At 37.4% G+C, this 14,772-nt stretch overlaps 1 protein-coding gene across 29 annotated transcripts in view; it reads right to left on the bottom strand.

The window, feature by feature from the left end:
• The window catches only part of ELAVL2 (ELAV like RNA binding protein 2), a 155,856-nt gene that overhangs the window by 15,532 nt on the left and 125,552 nt on the right, over positions 1-14,772 (bottom strand). The window lies entirely within an intron of this gene.

The raw sequence follows: 14,772 nt of genomic DNA, 5'->3' as shown, positions 1-14,772 counted from the left end.
ATATAATTGTCCGTAAAGTCCCAGAAATTGAAATGTATGAACAAGCCCTCACTATCCTTTGTCTGCTGTCTTCTCATCCACAGATCTTTTTAATCTTAATTTTCAAAGGGTCTTAAGTCCCTTTAACTTTACCCGCCACTGTATGTACTCTTTGAAAAGTTTTAGGTCTTTGAGATATGGCAAACAAAATCCCACAAGGATGAAAGACAAACTAGTTCTGTGTGTACTTGATTATAATCATCATTCCTCATGTAAATTCCATGAAAGAAGAAACCACATCGTTCTTGCTCATCACGGATCCTGAATGCCTAGTGAATGCCTGGCATGTGATAGATGCTAATGTATTTGGTGAATAAAGCCCATCCAATAATACCGCACTGATCATGCAGATCCACAACAGCTTACTGAACCAGGGCATTTAAGGATCAGTTCAAGTCATCCGGATCTCCTGCCCCCATTGTAACTCATGGCTCTCTCTGCCTATAACCTATCTTTGCCAATATTTAGTTTCATGAGCTATTCCTGAAACCACTTTCCCTTTGGTTTAACTGTAATGCTCTGGACTAGCCTACTGCAAGTGTCAGAAATTTCACAACATACCCCATCTTCCAGATTATTCCTTAAAAATATCAATGGATCTAGGGTTAATTTGCTGAGGTATAGTGGTAACTACTACCTGCTCATTTTATCACTGGTACTCACTTTAAATTCAGTTTAAAAAAAAAACAAAACTTTCCAAATTTACACTAAATTTTAAGTAACTTTTAGTATGAAACACCAAACATTTTCTCCATAATTTGAATTATGCCCACAGCTCTCTGTTGTCACTTTTGTTTTGGCGTTCCAGAAAAAAACATAAGCCAGATTTTATACTACTCTATAAAGCTCTCATTATCTTTCACACCCCTGACCCAACATTGTTAACATTTAATGCTTCTCTTTATTCAAGCAGTGTGCTTATTAATAAGTGAAAATATACCTGTTGTTCCAAAGGCTATATCTGGAAGTTACATTAGCACTGTCTATCCTACAGAAACAAAGAATTTGGAATAGTGGTGGAGAGAACATAGGTAACTATTCATGTACTACATTTTTTTTCCCTCTTTGCCTAAATACTTAAGAACAATGAAGATCGGGGAATTTAAATGTAAATGAAAACCAAACAGCCAATTTCAAGTGATTAATGTAAGTTAGATGGAATCAAGTCTTGGAACTGCTATAAACTGATGAAACAAGGCCAATGAATTGTATATACATTCAGTAATATGAATCAATGAAAACCTAATTTCTTTTCTGGTGTAAGATTCTCAATCATACAGGAAAGCTGAAACCGCAGCAGTTGGGACCTCCATCCCTATGTAAGATTCTATGGTTTTATTTCCACAAGAGGGAGTGCTCAACAAGTCAGCTGTTACTCTGTTCCAGATCATGTGACTCAAGTACTCCCATTATGAAGAGCCATGTCCCATAGGATCCAGGGCAGGCATCTACACATTCTCCAACGAGGCTAACTTCCAAAGACTGATGAAGCAAGCAGCAGCAGTAGACAGGCTCTGCATGAAATCAAGTGCCACAGGAGGCAGTGGAAATGTGGCTAGAGGTAATGGCTAATCAGTGTGCCTGGGCTCAAAACTAGGTTTAATATATTACTGGCTCTGTGAACTTAGAATTGAGTTGTTCAAGCTTATTACCACAATTCTACCTTCTTTGTATGGCCATTAGGAATAATTAAATAACTTCTAATCCACACGAAAAGCTTCAGAGTCTAAAACCTATGTGACATTATAAATATTGTTTACCTCTACATGCATTTGAAAATTTAGGTAAATACCCAGCCCATTAAAGTAGAGGGAAACCTGGGTCCATTACAACGTTCTAGAATAATTTACTCAAGCAGTGACATTCACTGCTTTGTGCAATTCAAATGAGTGTGGGTAGTGTGTCTTAAAAGTCACCCTAAAATATATTTAGGAAAATGGGTTTATATTTAGTGCTTATATAAAGGCTTTGAAAACATACCTAGGTGAGTTATGTGATTTTTTTCCCCAATGTCCACTCTTCAGTTTATATTACATCTTTAGTTCCCAGCCACGTTAAAAAGGCTCTAAGACAAAACTTCTCAAAACAGTATCTTTCAGTAGCATTGTCAAAGGACCATTTTCTACTACCATAGGCAGGACAGAAGTGATTAGATTATATATAAACTTATGTTGGTAACAATGTTGAATGTTAAACTTACATTTAGGGGCTTATGAGACTTCACCATTTACAAGGTTTTTTCACAAACTACAGTATTTTGTCTGTGCCTCACAACAATCCCATGAGGTAAGCAGCATACATATTAATATTTTATAGCAGCGGAAACAGGCATAGACAATGTAAATAACATGCCTATGTTGACTTCCACCAGGTTCAAACTCAGGTGTTCCTCACTCCGTGTCCTGGTCTCATCCAGTTTTCCTTCCATAATACCACACTATGGTAATTGAGTGTTTCCGTTCACTTGTTCTAAGAGTTAGGAAAAATTAAAGGAATTGTGGCTGTTTCTTAAAGGCACACACAGAAATTGGGCATTGACAACAGGATATTGCTAGAAATTTTTTTCTTTTTCTTTTTTGAGACAGAGTCTCACTCTGATGCTCAGGCTGGAGTGTAGTGGTATGATCTCAGCTCACCGTAACCTCCGCCTCCTGGGTTCACGCGATTCTCCTGCCTCAGCCTTCCAAGTAGCTGGGATTACAGACATACAACCACCAGGCTGGCTAAGTTTTTTTGTATTTTTAGTAGAGATGGGGTCTCACCATGTTGGCCAGCTGGTCTTGAATGCCTGACTTCAGGTGATCTGCCTGCCTCGGGATCAACTGCCGGGATTACGGGTATGAGCCACCATGCCCAGCTCCATTAATATTTTTTAAGAGTAACTTTTTTAAAGAAAAGTCACCACTAATTAACCAGAGAAACTACATAACATCATTAGAATTTTAAACTTTTGTTACTAATTCTCAGAAGTAAGCAATGCCATTTCTACTCACTTTGAGGAAATTAAGACGTAAGAAAGGGTAACTGCCTTCTCCTTCCTCCCAGACCAATGCTCAAGGACCCACCCAATCCCTTTTACTGACTCTTCTTAAAATTAAAACAGCTTCCTTTCCCTTCCACTATCAAGGGTATCACTGTCATCAACATACTGCTTTCCTGGAAAACATTTCTTGTTCCATCTCAAAATACTATAAATAAAAAATGTACTTAGACCAAAGTGGGAAGAAGGCTGAGTGGAATAAGGACTAGCATTCTGGAGATTCAAATCAGTTACCAAACCAAATTTTGTATCTGACAATTATCAGCAACCTTCTTCATTCTGATTTTTCTTCCCCCTGTGGATTTAGATCTTGTACAGATGCCTTCTTACGCACCTAGGGAATGATGCATGGGCTATCTTCAGAAAGTGTTAAGTATCTTTTTGGTTCTTCAAAACTAAATTCCCTTGAAGAACACCCAAGAGAGGGTTTGCTTTAAATGACAAATTCTGTATTATAAATGCTTCAATACAATGGACTTCCAGCATATGTCCTACTGAGGTAAAGACAGCCTCTTTCTGCACCTGCAAGCTGTTCTCCAATCTACATTTGCTGGATTCATATATGGGTTTGGATTTTAAATTTTCACTGCCACTTAAACAGGTGAATATTTAATGCATGAGGAGCAAGGTTATGAAATGTCAAAACTACTAAGTGAAGGATCTAATTTAAGAGGCAGCCAAAGAGTCTGCAATTTAAATATTTAAAGATGATACATGGAGTACAACACTGAACACCAATCTACTCCAAAGATAGCAATTTTAAACTCAGGTTTATTCTGAAATTTCTCTTAATCCTACAAGTGATATAATAAACACAAGCAATATTGAGATTATATGAGGGGAGGGGAGGGGAGGAGAGGGAAGGAGAGGGGAGGGAAGGGGAGGGGAGAAGAGGGGGAAGGGGAGGGAGAGGAGCGGGAAGGTGGAGGAGGGAGGAGGGGAAGGGAGGGGGAGAGGGGAGGGGGAAGGGGGATGGGAGGGGGAGGGGAGAGGAGGGGGATGGGAAGGGGAGGGGAGAGGAGGGGGATGGGAAGGGGAGGGGAGAGGAGGGGGATGGGAAGGGGAGGGGAGAGGAGGGGGATGGGAAGGGGGATGGGAAGGGGAGCGGGAGGAGAGGCAGTAAGTACTTGCTACTACAGGCAAGTAAATGCTCTAGCCCATGGCTTCTCAAATTGTTCTTCACAAACAAACCTAGACTGGACAAAATAAAGATAAAAATATATTTAATTATGTCTTGAAAATGAAATAGTTTGAAATATACTGTATTCCTTGTAATTCAAAGCTCATGTCTTCAGCAGCAGCTAAAACAAATTATACAATAAAATGCAAAGACGAGTAACACAAATACTAGGAGTGGGCTATCAAAACCCAAGTTATTCAAAATAGACAAAGAAACAAAAGCACCTTTTGAATAAGAATTAGTACTTTATTAAATGTACACAGCAATCTTTAAAGTCCTAATGCATCACTTTCATAAGTCCCTCGACAAGCTTTTGTCCAAACACACAACTGCTCTCCTTTCTGATTCATCGATGGAAAGATCAGTGACAGGGGACGTTAATACCAACACATTAAAGTGATAAGGTCCATAAATGAACAAAGAAGTTCCCCCTTTCTTAAACTACGAATATTTGAGAAGTCACCCACTGAGATCACCACTGAACAATTTTTATCACTTGTCAATTACTAATCCAGGACTACAAACATTAAACCTGAAAATTAGACACCTGCCACTTTAGACTTTTTTTCAAAAAGCTCCATTCAATCTCTCCAGTTAAATGGTCACAGTTATGCCTATTTAAATGGATAGTTAATTGCTGTTCATATTTTTTAAAGATGAAGTCTTCATGGAACTATGTGAAAAATGACACTATAACTCAAAGTTAGCTCTAGCTCTAAGTAGGCAGTAGCAAAGGTCATGTGGCAGCATCATGGCTATCTAGACAGTTGACTACACTGGATCCTCCAAATGAGCTCAGAAGTGTAACACAGGAGGAGGAGATCTCTGGCCACAGCTGAAACTACAAACCTCAAAATTCACCCAAAAGGAAGATGTGTACTTTGATCTGCTTCTAAATACAAAATCCTACCAGGAATGAGTCTCAAACATATATCAAGGCATACACGTATCACAGTACAATGTGAACTTTTTAGTAAGGAAGGGCATATTTCACAACAGGTCAAGAATGAATAAGCCTAAGATAAAAAGAAAGTAAATATTAGCTCCAGCAAAGTCGTTAGAGCTAAAAGAATCACATCTAACAGGAAATTTTATAAAAGGTATTAAAGGTTACAGCAGTTACCTCTAATGAATATTCAAAGATAAAGAATTTAGAAAACTATCAGTGGGAAATACATCTGGAACCTCAAATTTTATTTCAACTGAATTTGTTGAATGTTTTAACACTAAACAATTGCTGTAATTCAAGTGAGAAGTTCAAAGATACCATGGAATATATTTGATAATGTCATTCTCAACTTAAATTCCCTCAAGGGCCCCCTAAAACTTTCAGATCCATTTTAGTATTCTTAGTCCTTTATGCTCAGAGCACTGGCTACCTTTTCTATAAGCATACAAAACCTTCAGTAGTTTTCCAAGCTTCCTGCTCTCCCTTTTCTGTGTTAAAAATAAACTGCTCTCCTTCCAATCAGCTAAATTTCAGTCATTTCAGACACTGCATGGGTATCACCTCGTCCTCAAGTCAACACTAATCAGTCCTCTCCACTACAGTCTGAGTTAGGTACTTCTTACCTGAACCCACACTGCATTATATGCCTTGTTCTCTTAAAAGACTGACTCGACCAAAATGTACTTGTCTCTTAACGCTGTCTTGACGCTGACTTAACCCCTTGAAATAAGAAACCTTGTCATCATCCTACTTTGTACATCCTGGTACCTACCACACATTTATTGCAATGAAGATGATTTATAATCACACACTAAATTGAGAGTTTATTTTTGAAATACTGTTTAAAAGTTAACAGAAGCTACAACCTTTGTAATATACCAAACATTATAGGCAATGGTACTTTGTGTACAGTCTAGAATAAAAATTCCATTAAACATTTCAAAAATAAAGTTTTATTTCTCAAACTGGGAATTCAAGTTCCCAGAGGCGACACAATCTTCAACAAAATAACATAATAACATGCTGCTGATGGGTGTGGGGAGGGGGTCTTAATTTTGGAGCAAAAAGAAAATATAGTTATCATTTAGTCCAATTTCTTTCTATTTGGGAAAGAGCAAGACTGAGGCACAGAAAGGTAAAGTAACGTGTCCAAAGACACAAAGAAAAAGAGCTGCATGTAGGACTCAGGAGGTCTTAGCTCTTCATCACGGGTTTTTCATTATGCCATTAGCGGCAAACATAGTCTTCAAAATCATAAAACTTTCCTGCGAAATGATAGTGACTGGGAAGATAATCAGACATTTCCAAGGAGAAATAAGAACTATTCCAAGAAAGAACCTTAGCTTTGCTACACAGAATATTTTCTAGTATACACAGAAGCAAATATAAAACACACCAAAATAACTGTCTTAGGACAGTTATTATATATTTCCTCTATAGTAATGCCTAAGAATTATTTAGGAGATGTTATAGAAAAATTTTAATTGTTTGGGAGTTGGAAGAGAAAAAATAAAATCAAACTAAGAATCCCGAGACCAGCATTTTCCAATTAAAGTGTACTGACTAGCCAGCATCTTTTTGATAGAAGTGTCTCTTCCCTTTTATAAAATTACAAACCATTTAACAGGAAAAGAGAATAGTATCTGGTTGTTTATACTGGGGAGACTTCTCAGTTTCACAACAAGTTTTAGCAAAGCGTCATAAAATAAAAGTCAAGGCAGTTTATGTTAGCTTCAACTTAAAGAGGAAGCCAGGAATCTATGACATTGCTAAAAGACAGTAATAAAACTACTGAATTGCCACAGAAAAATAAAAAGTATGTTGGCTTCAAGATCTTCATCATGCAACTAATCATAATGTACAGACTTGACAAATTAGACCTCCTTTTTCACACATCTTAAACAGCCTCTGACAAACTACACTGAGTGAGGTTTATTAAATGCTACCCGAACAGCTGCATCCATGTGTATCAATTAAATGAGGGTCTTAATAGGCTGCCCTGACAGGCCTCTCTTTTTTATTGAAGTACAACTGGTAGGTCACTTCTGCCCTTTTATTGCTGTTTCTCCTTGGTTGTAGTATGAAGTTGGTCCAACAAGGACATCTCACACTAGGAAAGGCAAATGGGATATTGGGTAAAGATATTCTTGAAATGCAACTTAGGCCACAAATACCTTCCAGCTTCTTAAGTATCTCTGCAGGTAAAAAAATTAACAGAAAATAAAACACAGTTAAACAATGGTAGCGGATATGGCATCTCAGGTGGAGGCAGTGAAATCAAATTCACTATGGTAGTAGCAGTAGACTAGTCAGTCCATGTCTAAGCCTGTCAATCAAAATGTTCCACAATCCATTTACAATCCTGTATATTTGCTTAGCCTTTTCAGACTTTAGAAGGTAACTGCACTAAAGGATTATTAAAAAATAGGTGAGAGTTTTGGCTATAGCCCCCAAAGAATCTATTCCTGCCCTCTCTGCATTAGAAAATTTTTAGTAGTGGTTAAGAATGCTAACTCCCTTACTTTCTTTTAACTTCAGAAATGAGCCTACATTTATTTGGCCACATAATAAATATTAAGTAATGTGAATAGGCTGGAACTGAGGCAAACATGAGTTAGCTTAGCAGCAGTTTAAAGATAAAAAAATCTTAGAAAAATTAGAAGAGAATACATTATCACTGGTGAAGTTCTGGCATACTATGAACTAATGGTTAGAATCAAATGAAATGTTTCGATCAGAACCCTCCAATGTTAAGGAGTAAAAACATATGGTATGGAGTCACACAGAGCTAGGCCCAGGTCTGGGCTCTGTCACTTACCAGTTATATAGCTTTAGAATCATCACCTTACGTCTTCTATTTCTTTATTTGTAATTTGATGTTAATCATAGTACTTACTTTATGGAAACCTTACAAGTATTAAATAAAACAATATTAGCACAGAGCTTGGGAACCATGTTTTAATCATATGATTTTATATACATACATATGAAACAATTCAGAAAATGATAGCCCCTAACATTTAATAAGTGTTTACCATGTGCCAGACACTGTTCTGTATATGTTACATATGTTAATTCAATTGCTGCACCCAACAAGTCTATGGATTAGGTCTTATCATCATCTCCAATTTACATAACAAAAACTCAAGGAATACTATTACATTTGAGGACAGGAAAGATGACACAGAGGAGAAGACTTGGCAAAAGAACAATCTATGTACTCTAACACAGAAGCAGTTAAAAAATTACATATATAAATGAGGCTTCTTCCAAATCCAGGATGATAATTATTACAGTTAATTCTTGAATATTCCAAGTATTTTGTAAGATGACAGCAGATGAGTGTGCTGGGAAGCCTGCAGCCTGGATGGAGGGAACATAAGGAAGCAGCTGTCTTACTGACATGCAGAGAGCAAACATTCAACATCTTTAAATGGGCCAACAGTAAGTCCCCAAGATTTTATTTCTCCCATCAAGCTGTTATACATTAAGCCTCCCACTGCCTCAATTCTCTTTTGTGGAGAACTGTTAGAACCTAAGCCAGTAAAGTAAGATGTGAAATGAGAAGTACTATTTTGAAGAGACAGGAGCAGAAATAATAAATGAACTTCATGGAATAATTTCTATCTTCAGGTGAAGATTATGTGTATGTTTGTACATGTGGAATATGTTGCAAGCCATCATGCAATCAGACACTTGATGATTCAATATGATTTTCCACTTAAAAAAAAAATACTGAAGAGGCTACACTAGCAAGTACCACTATAAAACTTTCACTTTAGATACTTTCCTTAAATATGCTATGAATACATTACAGGGACTAAAAGAAAAATCTCAGTACTTAGTAGTCAGTACTCAGATGGGTTTGTGCCTTCTTAAATACGGCCAGAGAACTAGACTGAAAGCTTCGTCCCATGTTAATAGTATCGCAGTTCAAAGCTTTTATATTACCAAGTTTTATACTCCTAGAGGGTTGAAGCTAAGTCTTATATGATGCCTATCTTATATAGTCCCGCCCACCAAGCAGGGACTCTAATACTTGAATATATATTCCATGGCCTAGAGCAGGTGGCTTTTCTGAAATACCTCTCAAGCAAGATGATTAGAAGTTGTGGCATTTGCCCAAACCACCTGGCTTTTGCTGCTTCACTGAAAACAATGCAGGCTAAATTGGCTTGCAGAAAATCAGATGTACTTATCCAACTGTTAGAAACCCATTCTACAGCAATGGCTTAAGGGGTCTTTCAGGATTCTAAAATTTGACCAAATGACATCTCCAACAGATGCCATACTATCAAGATAACCATGGCAAGTTTATCTCCAAAAATATACTTAAGAAATAATTTGTGTAGTATTTGAATAGCTAGTATGCCTAAGGCACTGTCAATAGATTAAAATGCTGAGTTAGAATGTTAAACTAAAGAAGGACTACACACTGGCTGGCATAAAGAAACTGCAGCTGTCTTAGGATAAAAACCAACCACTACTGGTTGGTAATGTGAAAAAAAGAAAAAAGGTTCTCATCAAGCCAATTTTGGCGAATTAAACACCCTAGGACTTTCAGACACTTCATTATCTGAGAAAAGAGAAGTATATGAAAAGGAGAAATGGATGATAAGACATAGGTAGGTGGACATTATGCAGAAAATCTCACATAAAAGGATGCCTTTACTTAAATCTTTGTAGTTTTTTTGTATGAAACCAAAAAGCTGTTAAGTCCTTTACATAGCCTTCACTCAACCATATCTTCAATGTAGAGTGACACCTACCAACAAGTTTTGAACTACACACCCAAAGTTAAGGCTGGCATTTAAAAACAAAACAAAATCCCCAAGAACTTCAACTTTTAATTTCACTTACACTGACTTGTTCCGTCTTTGAGCACATAGAGCAAGTCTTCACTGTCTCATAATTATAAGCAACAGAAGCTTCCTCATGCAGAGGTTATAAATAAAAACATTCTGTAAGTTGCTGTCTAAAGACTAAAATCTTGTTGCCCTCAGAACACACCACCAAATAAAAGAGAAAGGTAATGTACAGTGAATAAATTTTTATCCACTTAATACATTTTTTATTTTATGGCCAAATAAAACTTTGTAAATGACGGGTAGAGGGCCGTGTAGGCAGAGAATAATCCAACGCATGGAGAATTAGTTTTGCATATTGAACAATGACGGGCCCAGCTGAGCCAGAACAGATTTCTGTAGGACACTGAAAACACTAGAAGAGTGAGTCGGGGGCTCTCTTTAATGTCAGGGTAAAACTTTTATGAGCAGAGGAATGGCAATCTAAATGTTGGTAAGTATTATCAGACAAAAATGTATGGAAGGAGAATACAGAAACAGTTTCCCATCATAACCTAGGTGAGAACAGTCAACATCAGTGTGGTGGTAAAGTAAAATGTAAATGCCATCTACAGTAAGTTTCCCTTTGTACTCTAACTAAAAGAAAAACTGCTTTGCAACAATGTTCAGAAACCCAAGTCTTCTTTGACCTACTTATATATTCAGTAATGAAAATATAATGATCATTTCCTCTGTTTTTAAACTAAATACTGCTTAGAGAACTTCATTTTGATACCATTTGTAAATACTTAAATGAGTCCCATAAGTCTCCATGGATATTTGCAGAGCAAGGCAAATATGTTTCTACGAGCAATTTACTTCATCTACCCAAAATTCATTCCTACAGTTTCTCTTATAAATGGGGCAAGGTTTAATCAAATTTTCCTGCCATTTTTATAGAAGGTTATTCTATGACAGAATAAGTATACTTTATGGTGTTCAGATGTAAGCTTCTCCTAAAAGGTACATTATCACGTGAAGGTCTCTGTGCTTTTGGATGAGACACTCCCTTAGGTATAATACATTGCTTTTTTCCACCCAATAAATCCTAGCTTGTAAAACACTATCACCTATGAAATCATTACAGAGGACTCTAGACAACAAGTGGCATATCCATGTTCATTGCACTCTGCGTTATCATATGTCCAAATAATGATCATATAAACCTAAGTGTGTCTCCCCCACTACACAATGACATCAAGGACAAGGCTACCTCTTGTCTTATTTTAATGTGTTCCAACATCTACCAAAGTTAACTGGCCCATAGTAAGCACTCAAAATGTTTATGGAATTAAGTACTTTTTAATTACAGATATTCCTTGTCCAACACAGTACAGCCAAGATTACATGGTCTCAGTGAAACGAAACAAAACAAAACCAACTTGCAATTACATATTTTTCAAAAATTTTTACATTTGTTCATCCTGGCCCTTTGTTTTGTGGGCAAGGGGAGCACTACACACATCTTTTAAAGTTATCGACCTTCCCTACCAACTTGGAGACAGGCCTACTGGTCTTGTTATGGTTCCATATAGTATAATGGAAGAAGAGGGAAGTCTTGAACATAAAATAACCACTTCTACTAAATCTTTAATGTATTTTAAATATATTATTCCTCGAACACCCAGAGAAAAACTCCTAACAAATAACCTTCCTCTTAAAGGATATTTTATTTCAACAATCCCCATTCAAACACCTGTTTTAAAACACAATCTGCAAACCTTATCTATATTACAAGTAAACCATATGCTATCCAAGATTTAGTGTGTTGGGCCCTGATTTGACCCAATTGTCAGGGATCTAATGTATGTACTCAGGTACACATACACAAAAAAGTGAGGAAGCCAGCTCACTTTCTTTCAAGGGCAGCCTGTCTTTGGTAAGCCTCAATCAGTAGAAACTGTTTAAAAAAGCAGTAACAGCAAACACTGCAGATTGCTTATGGCATTTAACAGGCTGAGATGGAAATTTGTGTGAGGCACATATGATAAAGGAGAAAGTAAGGAAAAAGAATAACAGAAAGGTCATTAAAAGCCCTCCCCACAGAGCCAAAGAAGTTTTACCTACACATATTTTGTGGAGCCGACCTAAGTTATACAACTATGAAAAATTTATTCAATACTTAAGGGGATAACCCCTGAAACATTAGTGAGTGTTTTATGACTTTAAGTCTACCAAGATATTTCTCTCACAACATGATTAGACATTAGAGAACAACCACAGAGAAAGTTTTTTTTAAATGAACTGATTTGCAAGACTAATAGTCTCATTCAAAGACGATTCTTCATTCGGCAAATATCTATTAGACACCTGAGCTGTATATTCCCCCTAACAGCTTTAACAAAAAGTAATTACTGTATTCCTGAAGCCCTTTGTCTGACAGTTGTGAAGATTTTTTAAAGCTTTTAAGAAAAATGTGGACAACCTTCACTGTACACAATAAAGACATTATATCACTGCCATCTATACAACACCTGCAGAAATTTAAAGAGGGGCAGTGAGGAGGGGAAGAACCACCTTTATCTTTGTTCTGAGACAAAGTGTTCTCCGGCTTCAGATCTGCAGAAGCACCTTGAGAATCTAGTCCTGAGGTATTTAATTACACTGAATGATTTGGCACCAGGCCGTTTCCCTGGGTCTTGCTGATTGATAGCATCAATAACACTCACTGACTGTAATTAAACCGCCAAATAGTATCCCCTTTGCCACTTGGCGCAGATCAATGTTCTTTAATGCTCCGAAGAACAAAGTACAAAGGTGAGAGAGGTGTTTTTACCCCTCACCTTCACAGTCCATTTGACTTTGTGCACCAGGATAGTTTGTAGACAATGCATATCTTACAATTCCCCAAGACATCACTTAATGAAGAACATGAAGAAAATTTCTTGGTTTCTTATTAATTCATTTTTGCAACTGAGCAGTAGGAAAACATTCTAGGCCTTTGGGCAAAAGTATGCACTGCTTTCATGTAGCTTTGGGGCAACATTCAGTTTACAGGTCAAAAGGTTTCTAAATTAAGGCTGCATATAGCAAATTTTTTTCCTTTAAAAAATTACAGCATAAAATGTGTGGAAGCTCTTATAATGGAGCGAATTTCCATTTATTCAGGACCTGGCTACAGAGCTCAAATATCAAGACAATGGTAAGGGGTGGAAGAGGGGTGTGGATGGCAGACTATAAATGTAAGGCACATTTTTATTAAATTATAAAAGCCACTTTCATAATCTAACATCTTTGATCATATAACTTAACTCCCAATATCTATGAGACACTCTTTTGTTTTGTATTGTTTTTGTTTTTGAGACGGAGTCTCGCTCTGTCACCCAAGCTGGAGTGCAGTGGCGCGATCTCGGCTAGGGCAACCTCAGCCTCTGAGGTTCAAGCAATTCTCTCTGCCTCAGCCTCCCGTGTAGCTGGGATTACAGGCACTTGCCACCATACTCAGCTAATTTTTGTACTTTTTCGTAGAGATGGGGTTTCGCCATGTTGACCAAGCTGATCTTGAACTCATGATCTCAGGTGGTCCGCTCACCTCAGCCACCTCGCCTAGTGGGGACACCCATTTTAAATGGATGGGCCCCAAAGAACCAGACTGAAAATGCTCTAAATACTCAGAAGCAAATAAATTATGCTAATGTAATTGTAATGTTGAAGTATTTAATGACACACAAATGCTCTGAAAATGAGCAAATTGTGTGTGAGAATATGCATTATTTCTTAGCTAAATCCAGCACTATATTCATTAAAAACACATTAGTGAATCCCAGCCATTCAAGATAGCTTGATGTAACACACAAATGAAAATCATATTATTTACAAGTAGATTTAAAGCAAGCAACACAGACCTACCTAAGTGCAAATCATTAAGATCTCCATTGAACAATGTTCCTCAGGTCACACCACCACCTGCTTAAGAATCACCTGTGCTAGCTGTTGAAATACAATTTCTTCAATCTCTCTCTGCAGATAATCAGATTTGATAAGTCTTGGTCAGGGTGCAGAAATCTGCATTTTTATCAACCACCATACCCCACTGATCCACATAAACATTAAAGTGTTGTGAGTCTCCTGTGTAAAGCGAATTGAAATAGTTCTCAAAACTGGGCATATTAGGGTTTCCTACATAGCTCATAACAATCACAGGTGCCAAGCCCTTTTCCTTACCATCCACTGACAGTTTCTAAAGAAGACAAATGCCAGGTAGCTTGAAAGCAAAGCACTTAGGAATATAAATCACCTGCAAATGCAAATATGCAGGCGTAAAATAAAGCCCATGAAACTCATCCAAAGTATTTCCAAGAACCCACACTGGCTGGATGTGGCTCAGCTGAGTTAGTCTCGGCAAAAAGGCCACTGCGCCTCATTCTATGAAGTTAGGAGCTTCCCTCAATGATCCTTTCTAGGAATATGAATAGGGTTATTTGGTTAAGGAAGGCACAAATTTACAGATAGACATTTAACAAAACTGGGAAGTAAAACTTCTTCTGAATTATCAGTTCCCAGGACTACGTAGTTGTATTTTTCCTTGCCCTTCTTACAGCTCACCTGATCAAGAAACCAAGAACAGAACACAAATCCAGGACTTACATCTCCAAGTCCTACTGCAGCATTCAAGAGTTCTTCACAGAAGGGAGGAAGAGGAGACAAGTATCAGATTTCCTGTACTGTTTTTAAAATACCATTAATCCTGGAACAACATGGGTTTGAACTGTGTGGGTGC

The sequence above is a fragment of the Sapajus apella genome, unplaced genomic scaffold (assembly GCF_009761245.1).
Source record: "Sapajus apella isolate SASKATOON/1434 unplaced genomic scaffold, GSC_monkey_1.0 scaffold42, whole genome shotgun sequence".
Taxonomy (NCBI): domain Eukaryota; kingdom Metazoa; phylum Chordata; class Mammalia; order Primates; family Cebidae; genus Sapajus; species Sapajus apella.
Note: the sequence above shows the minus strand (reverse complement) of the source record. Positions and strands in the feature narration are given on the sequence as shown.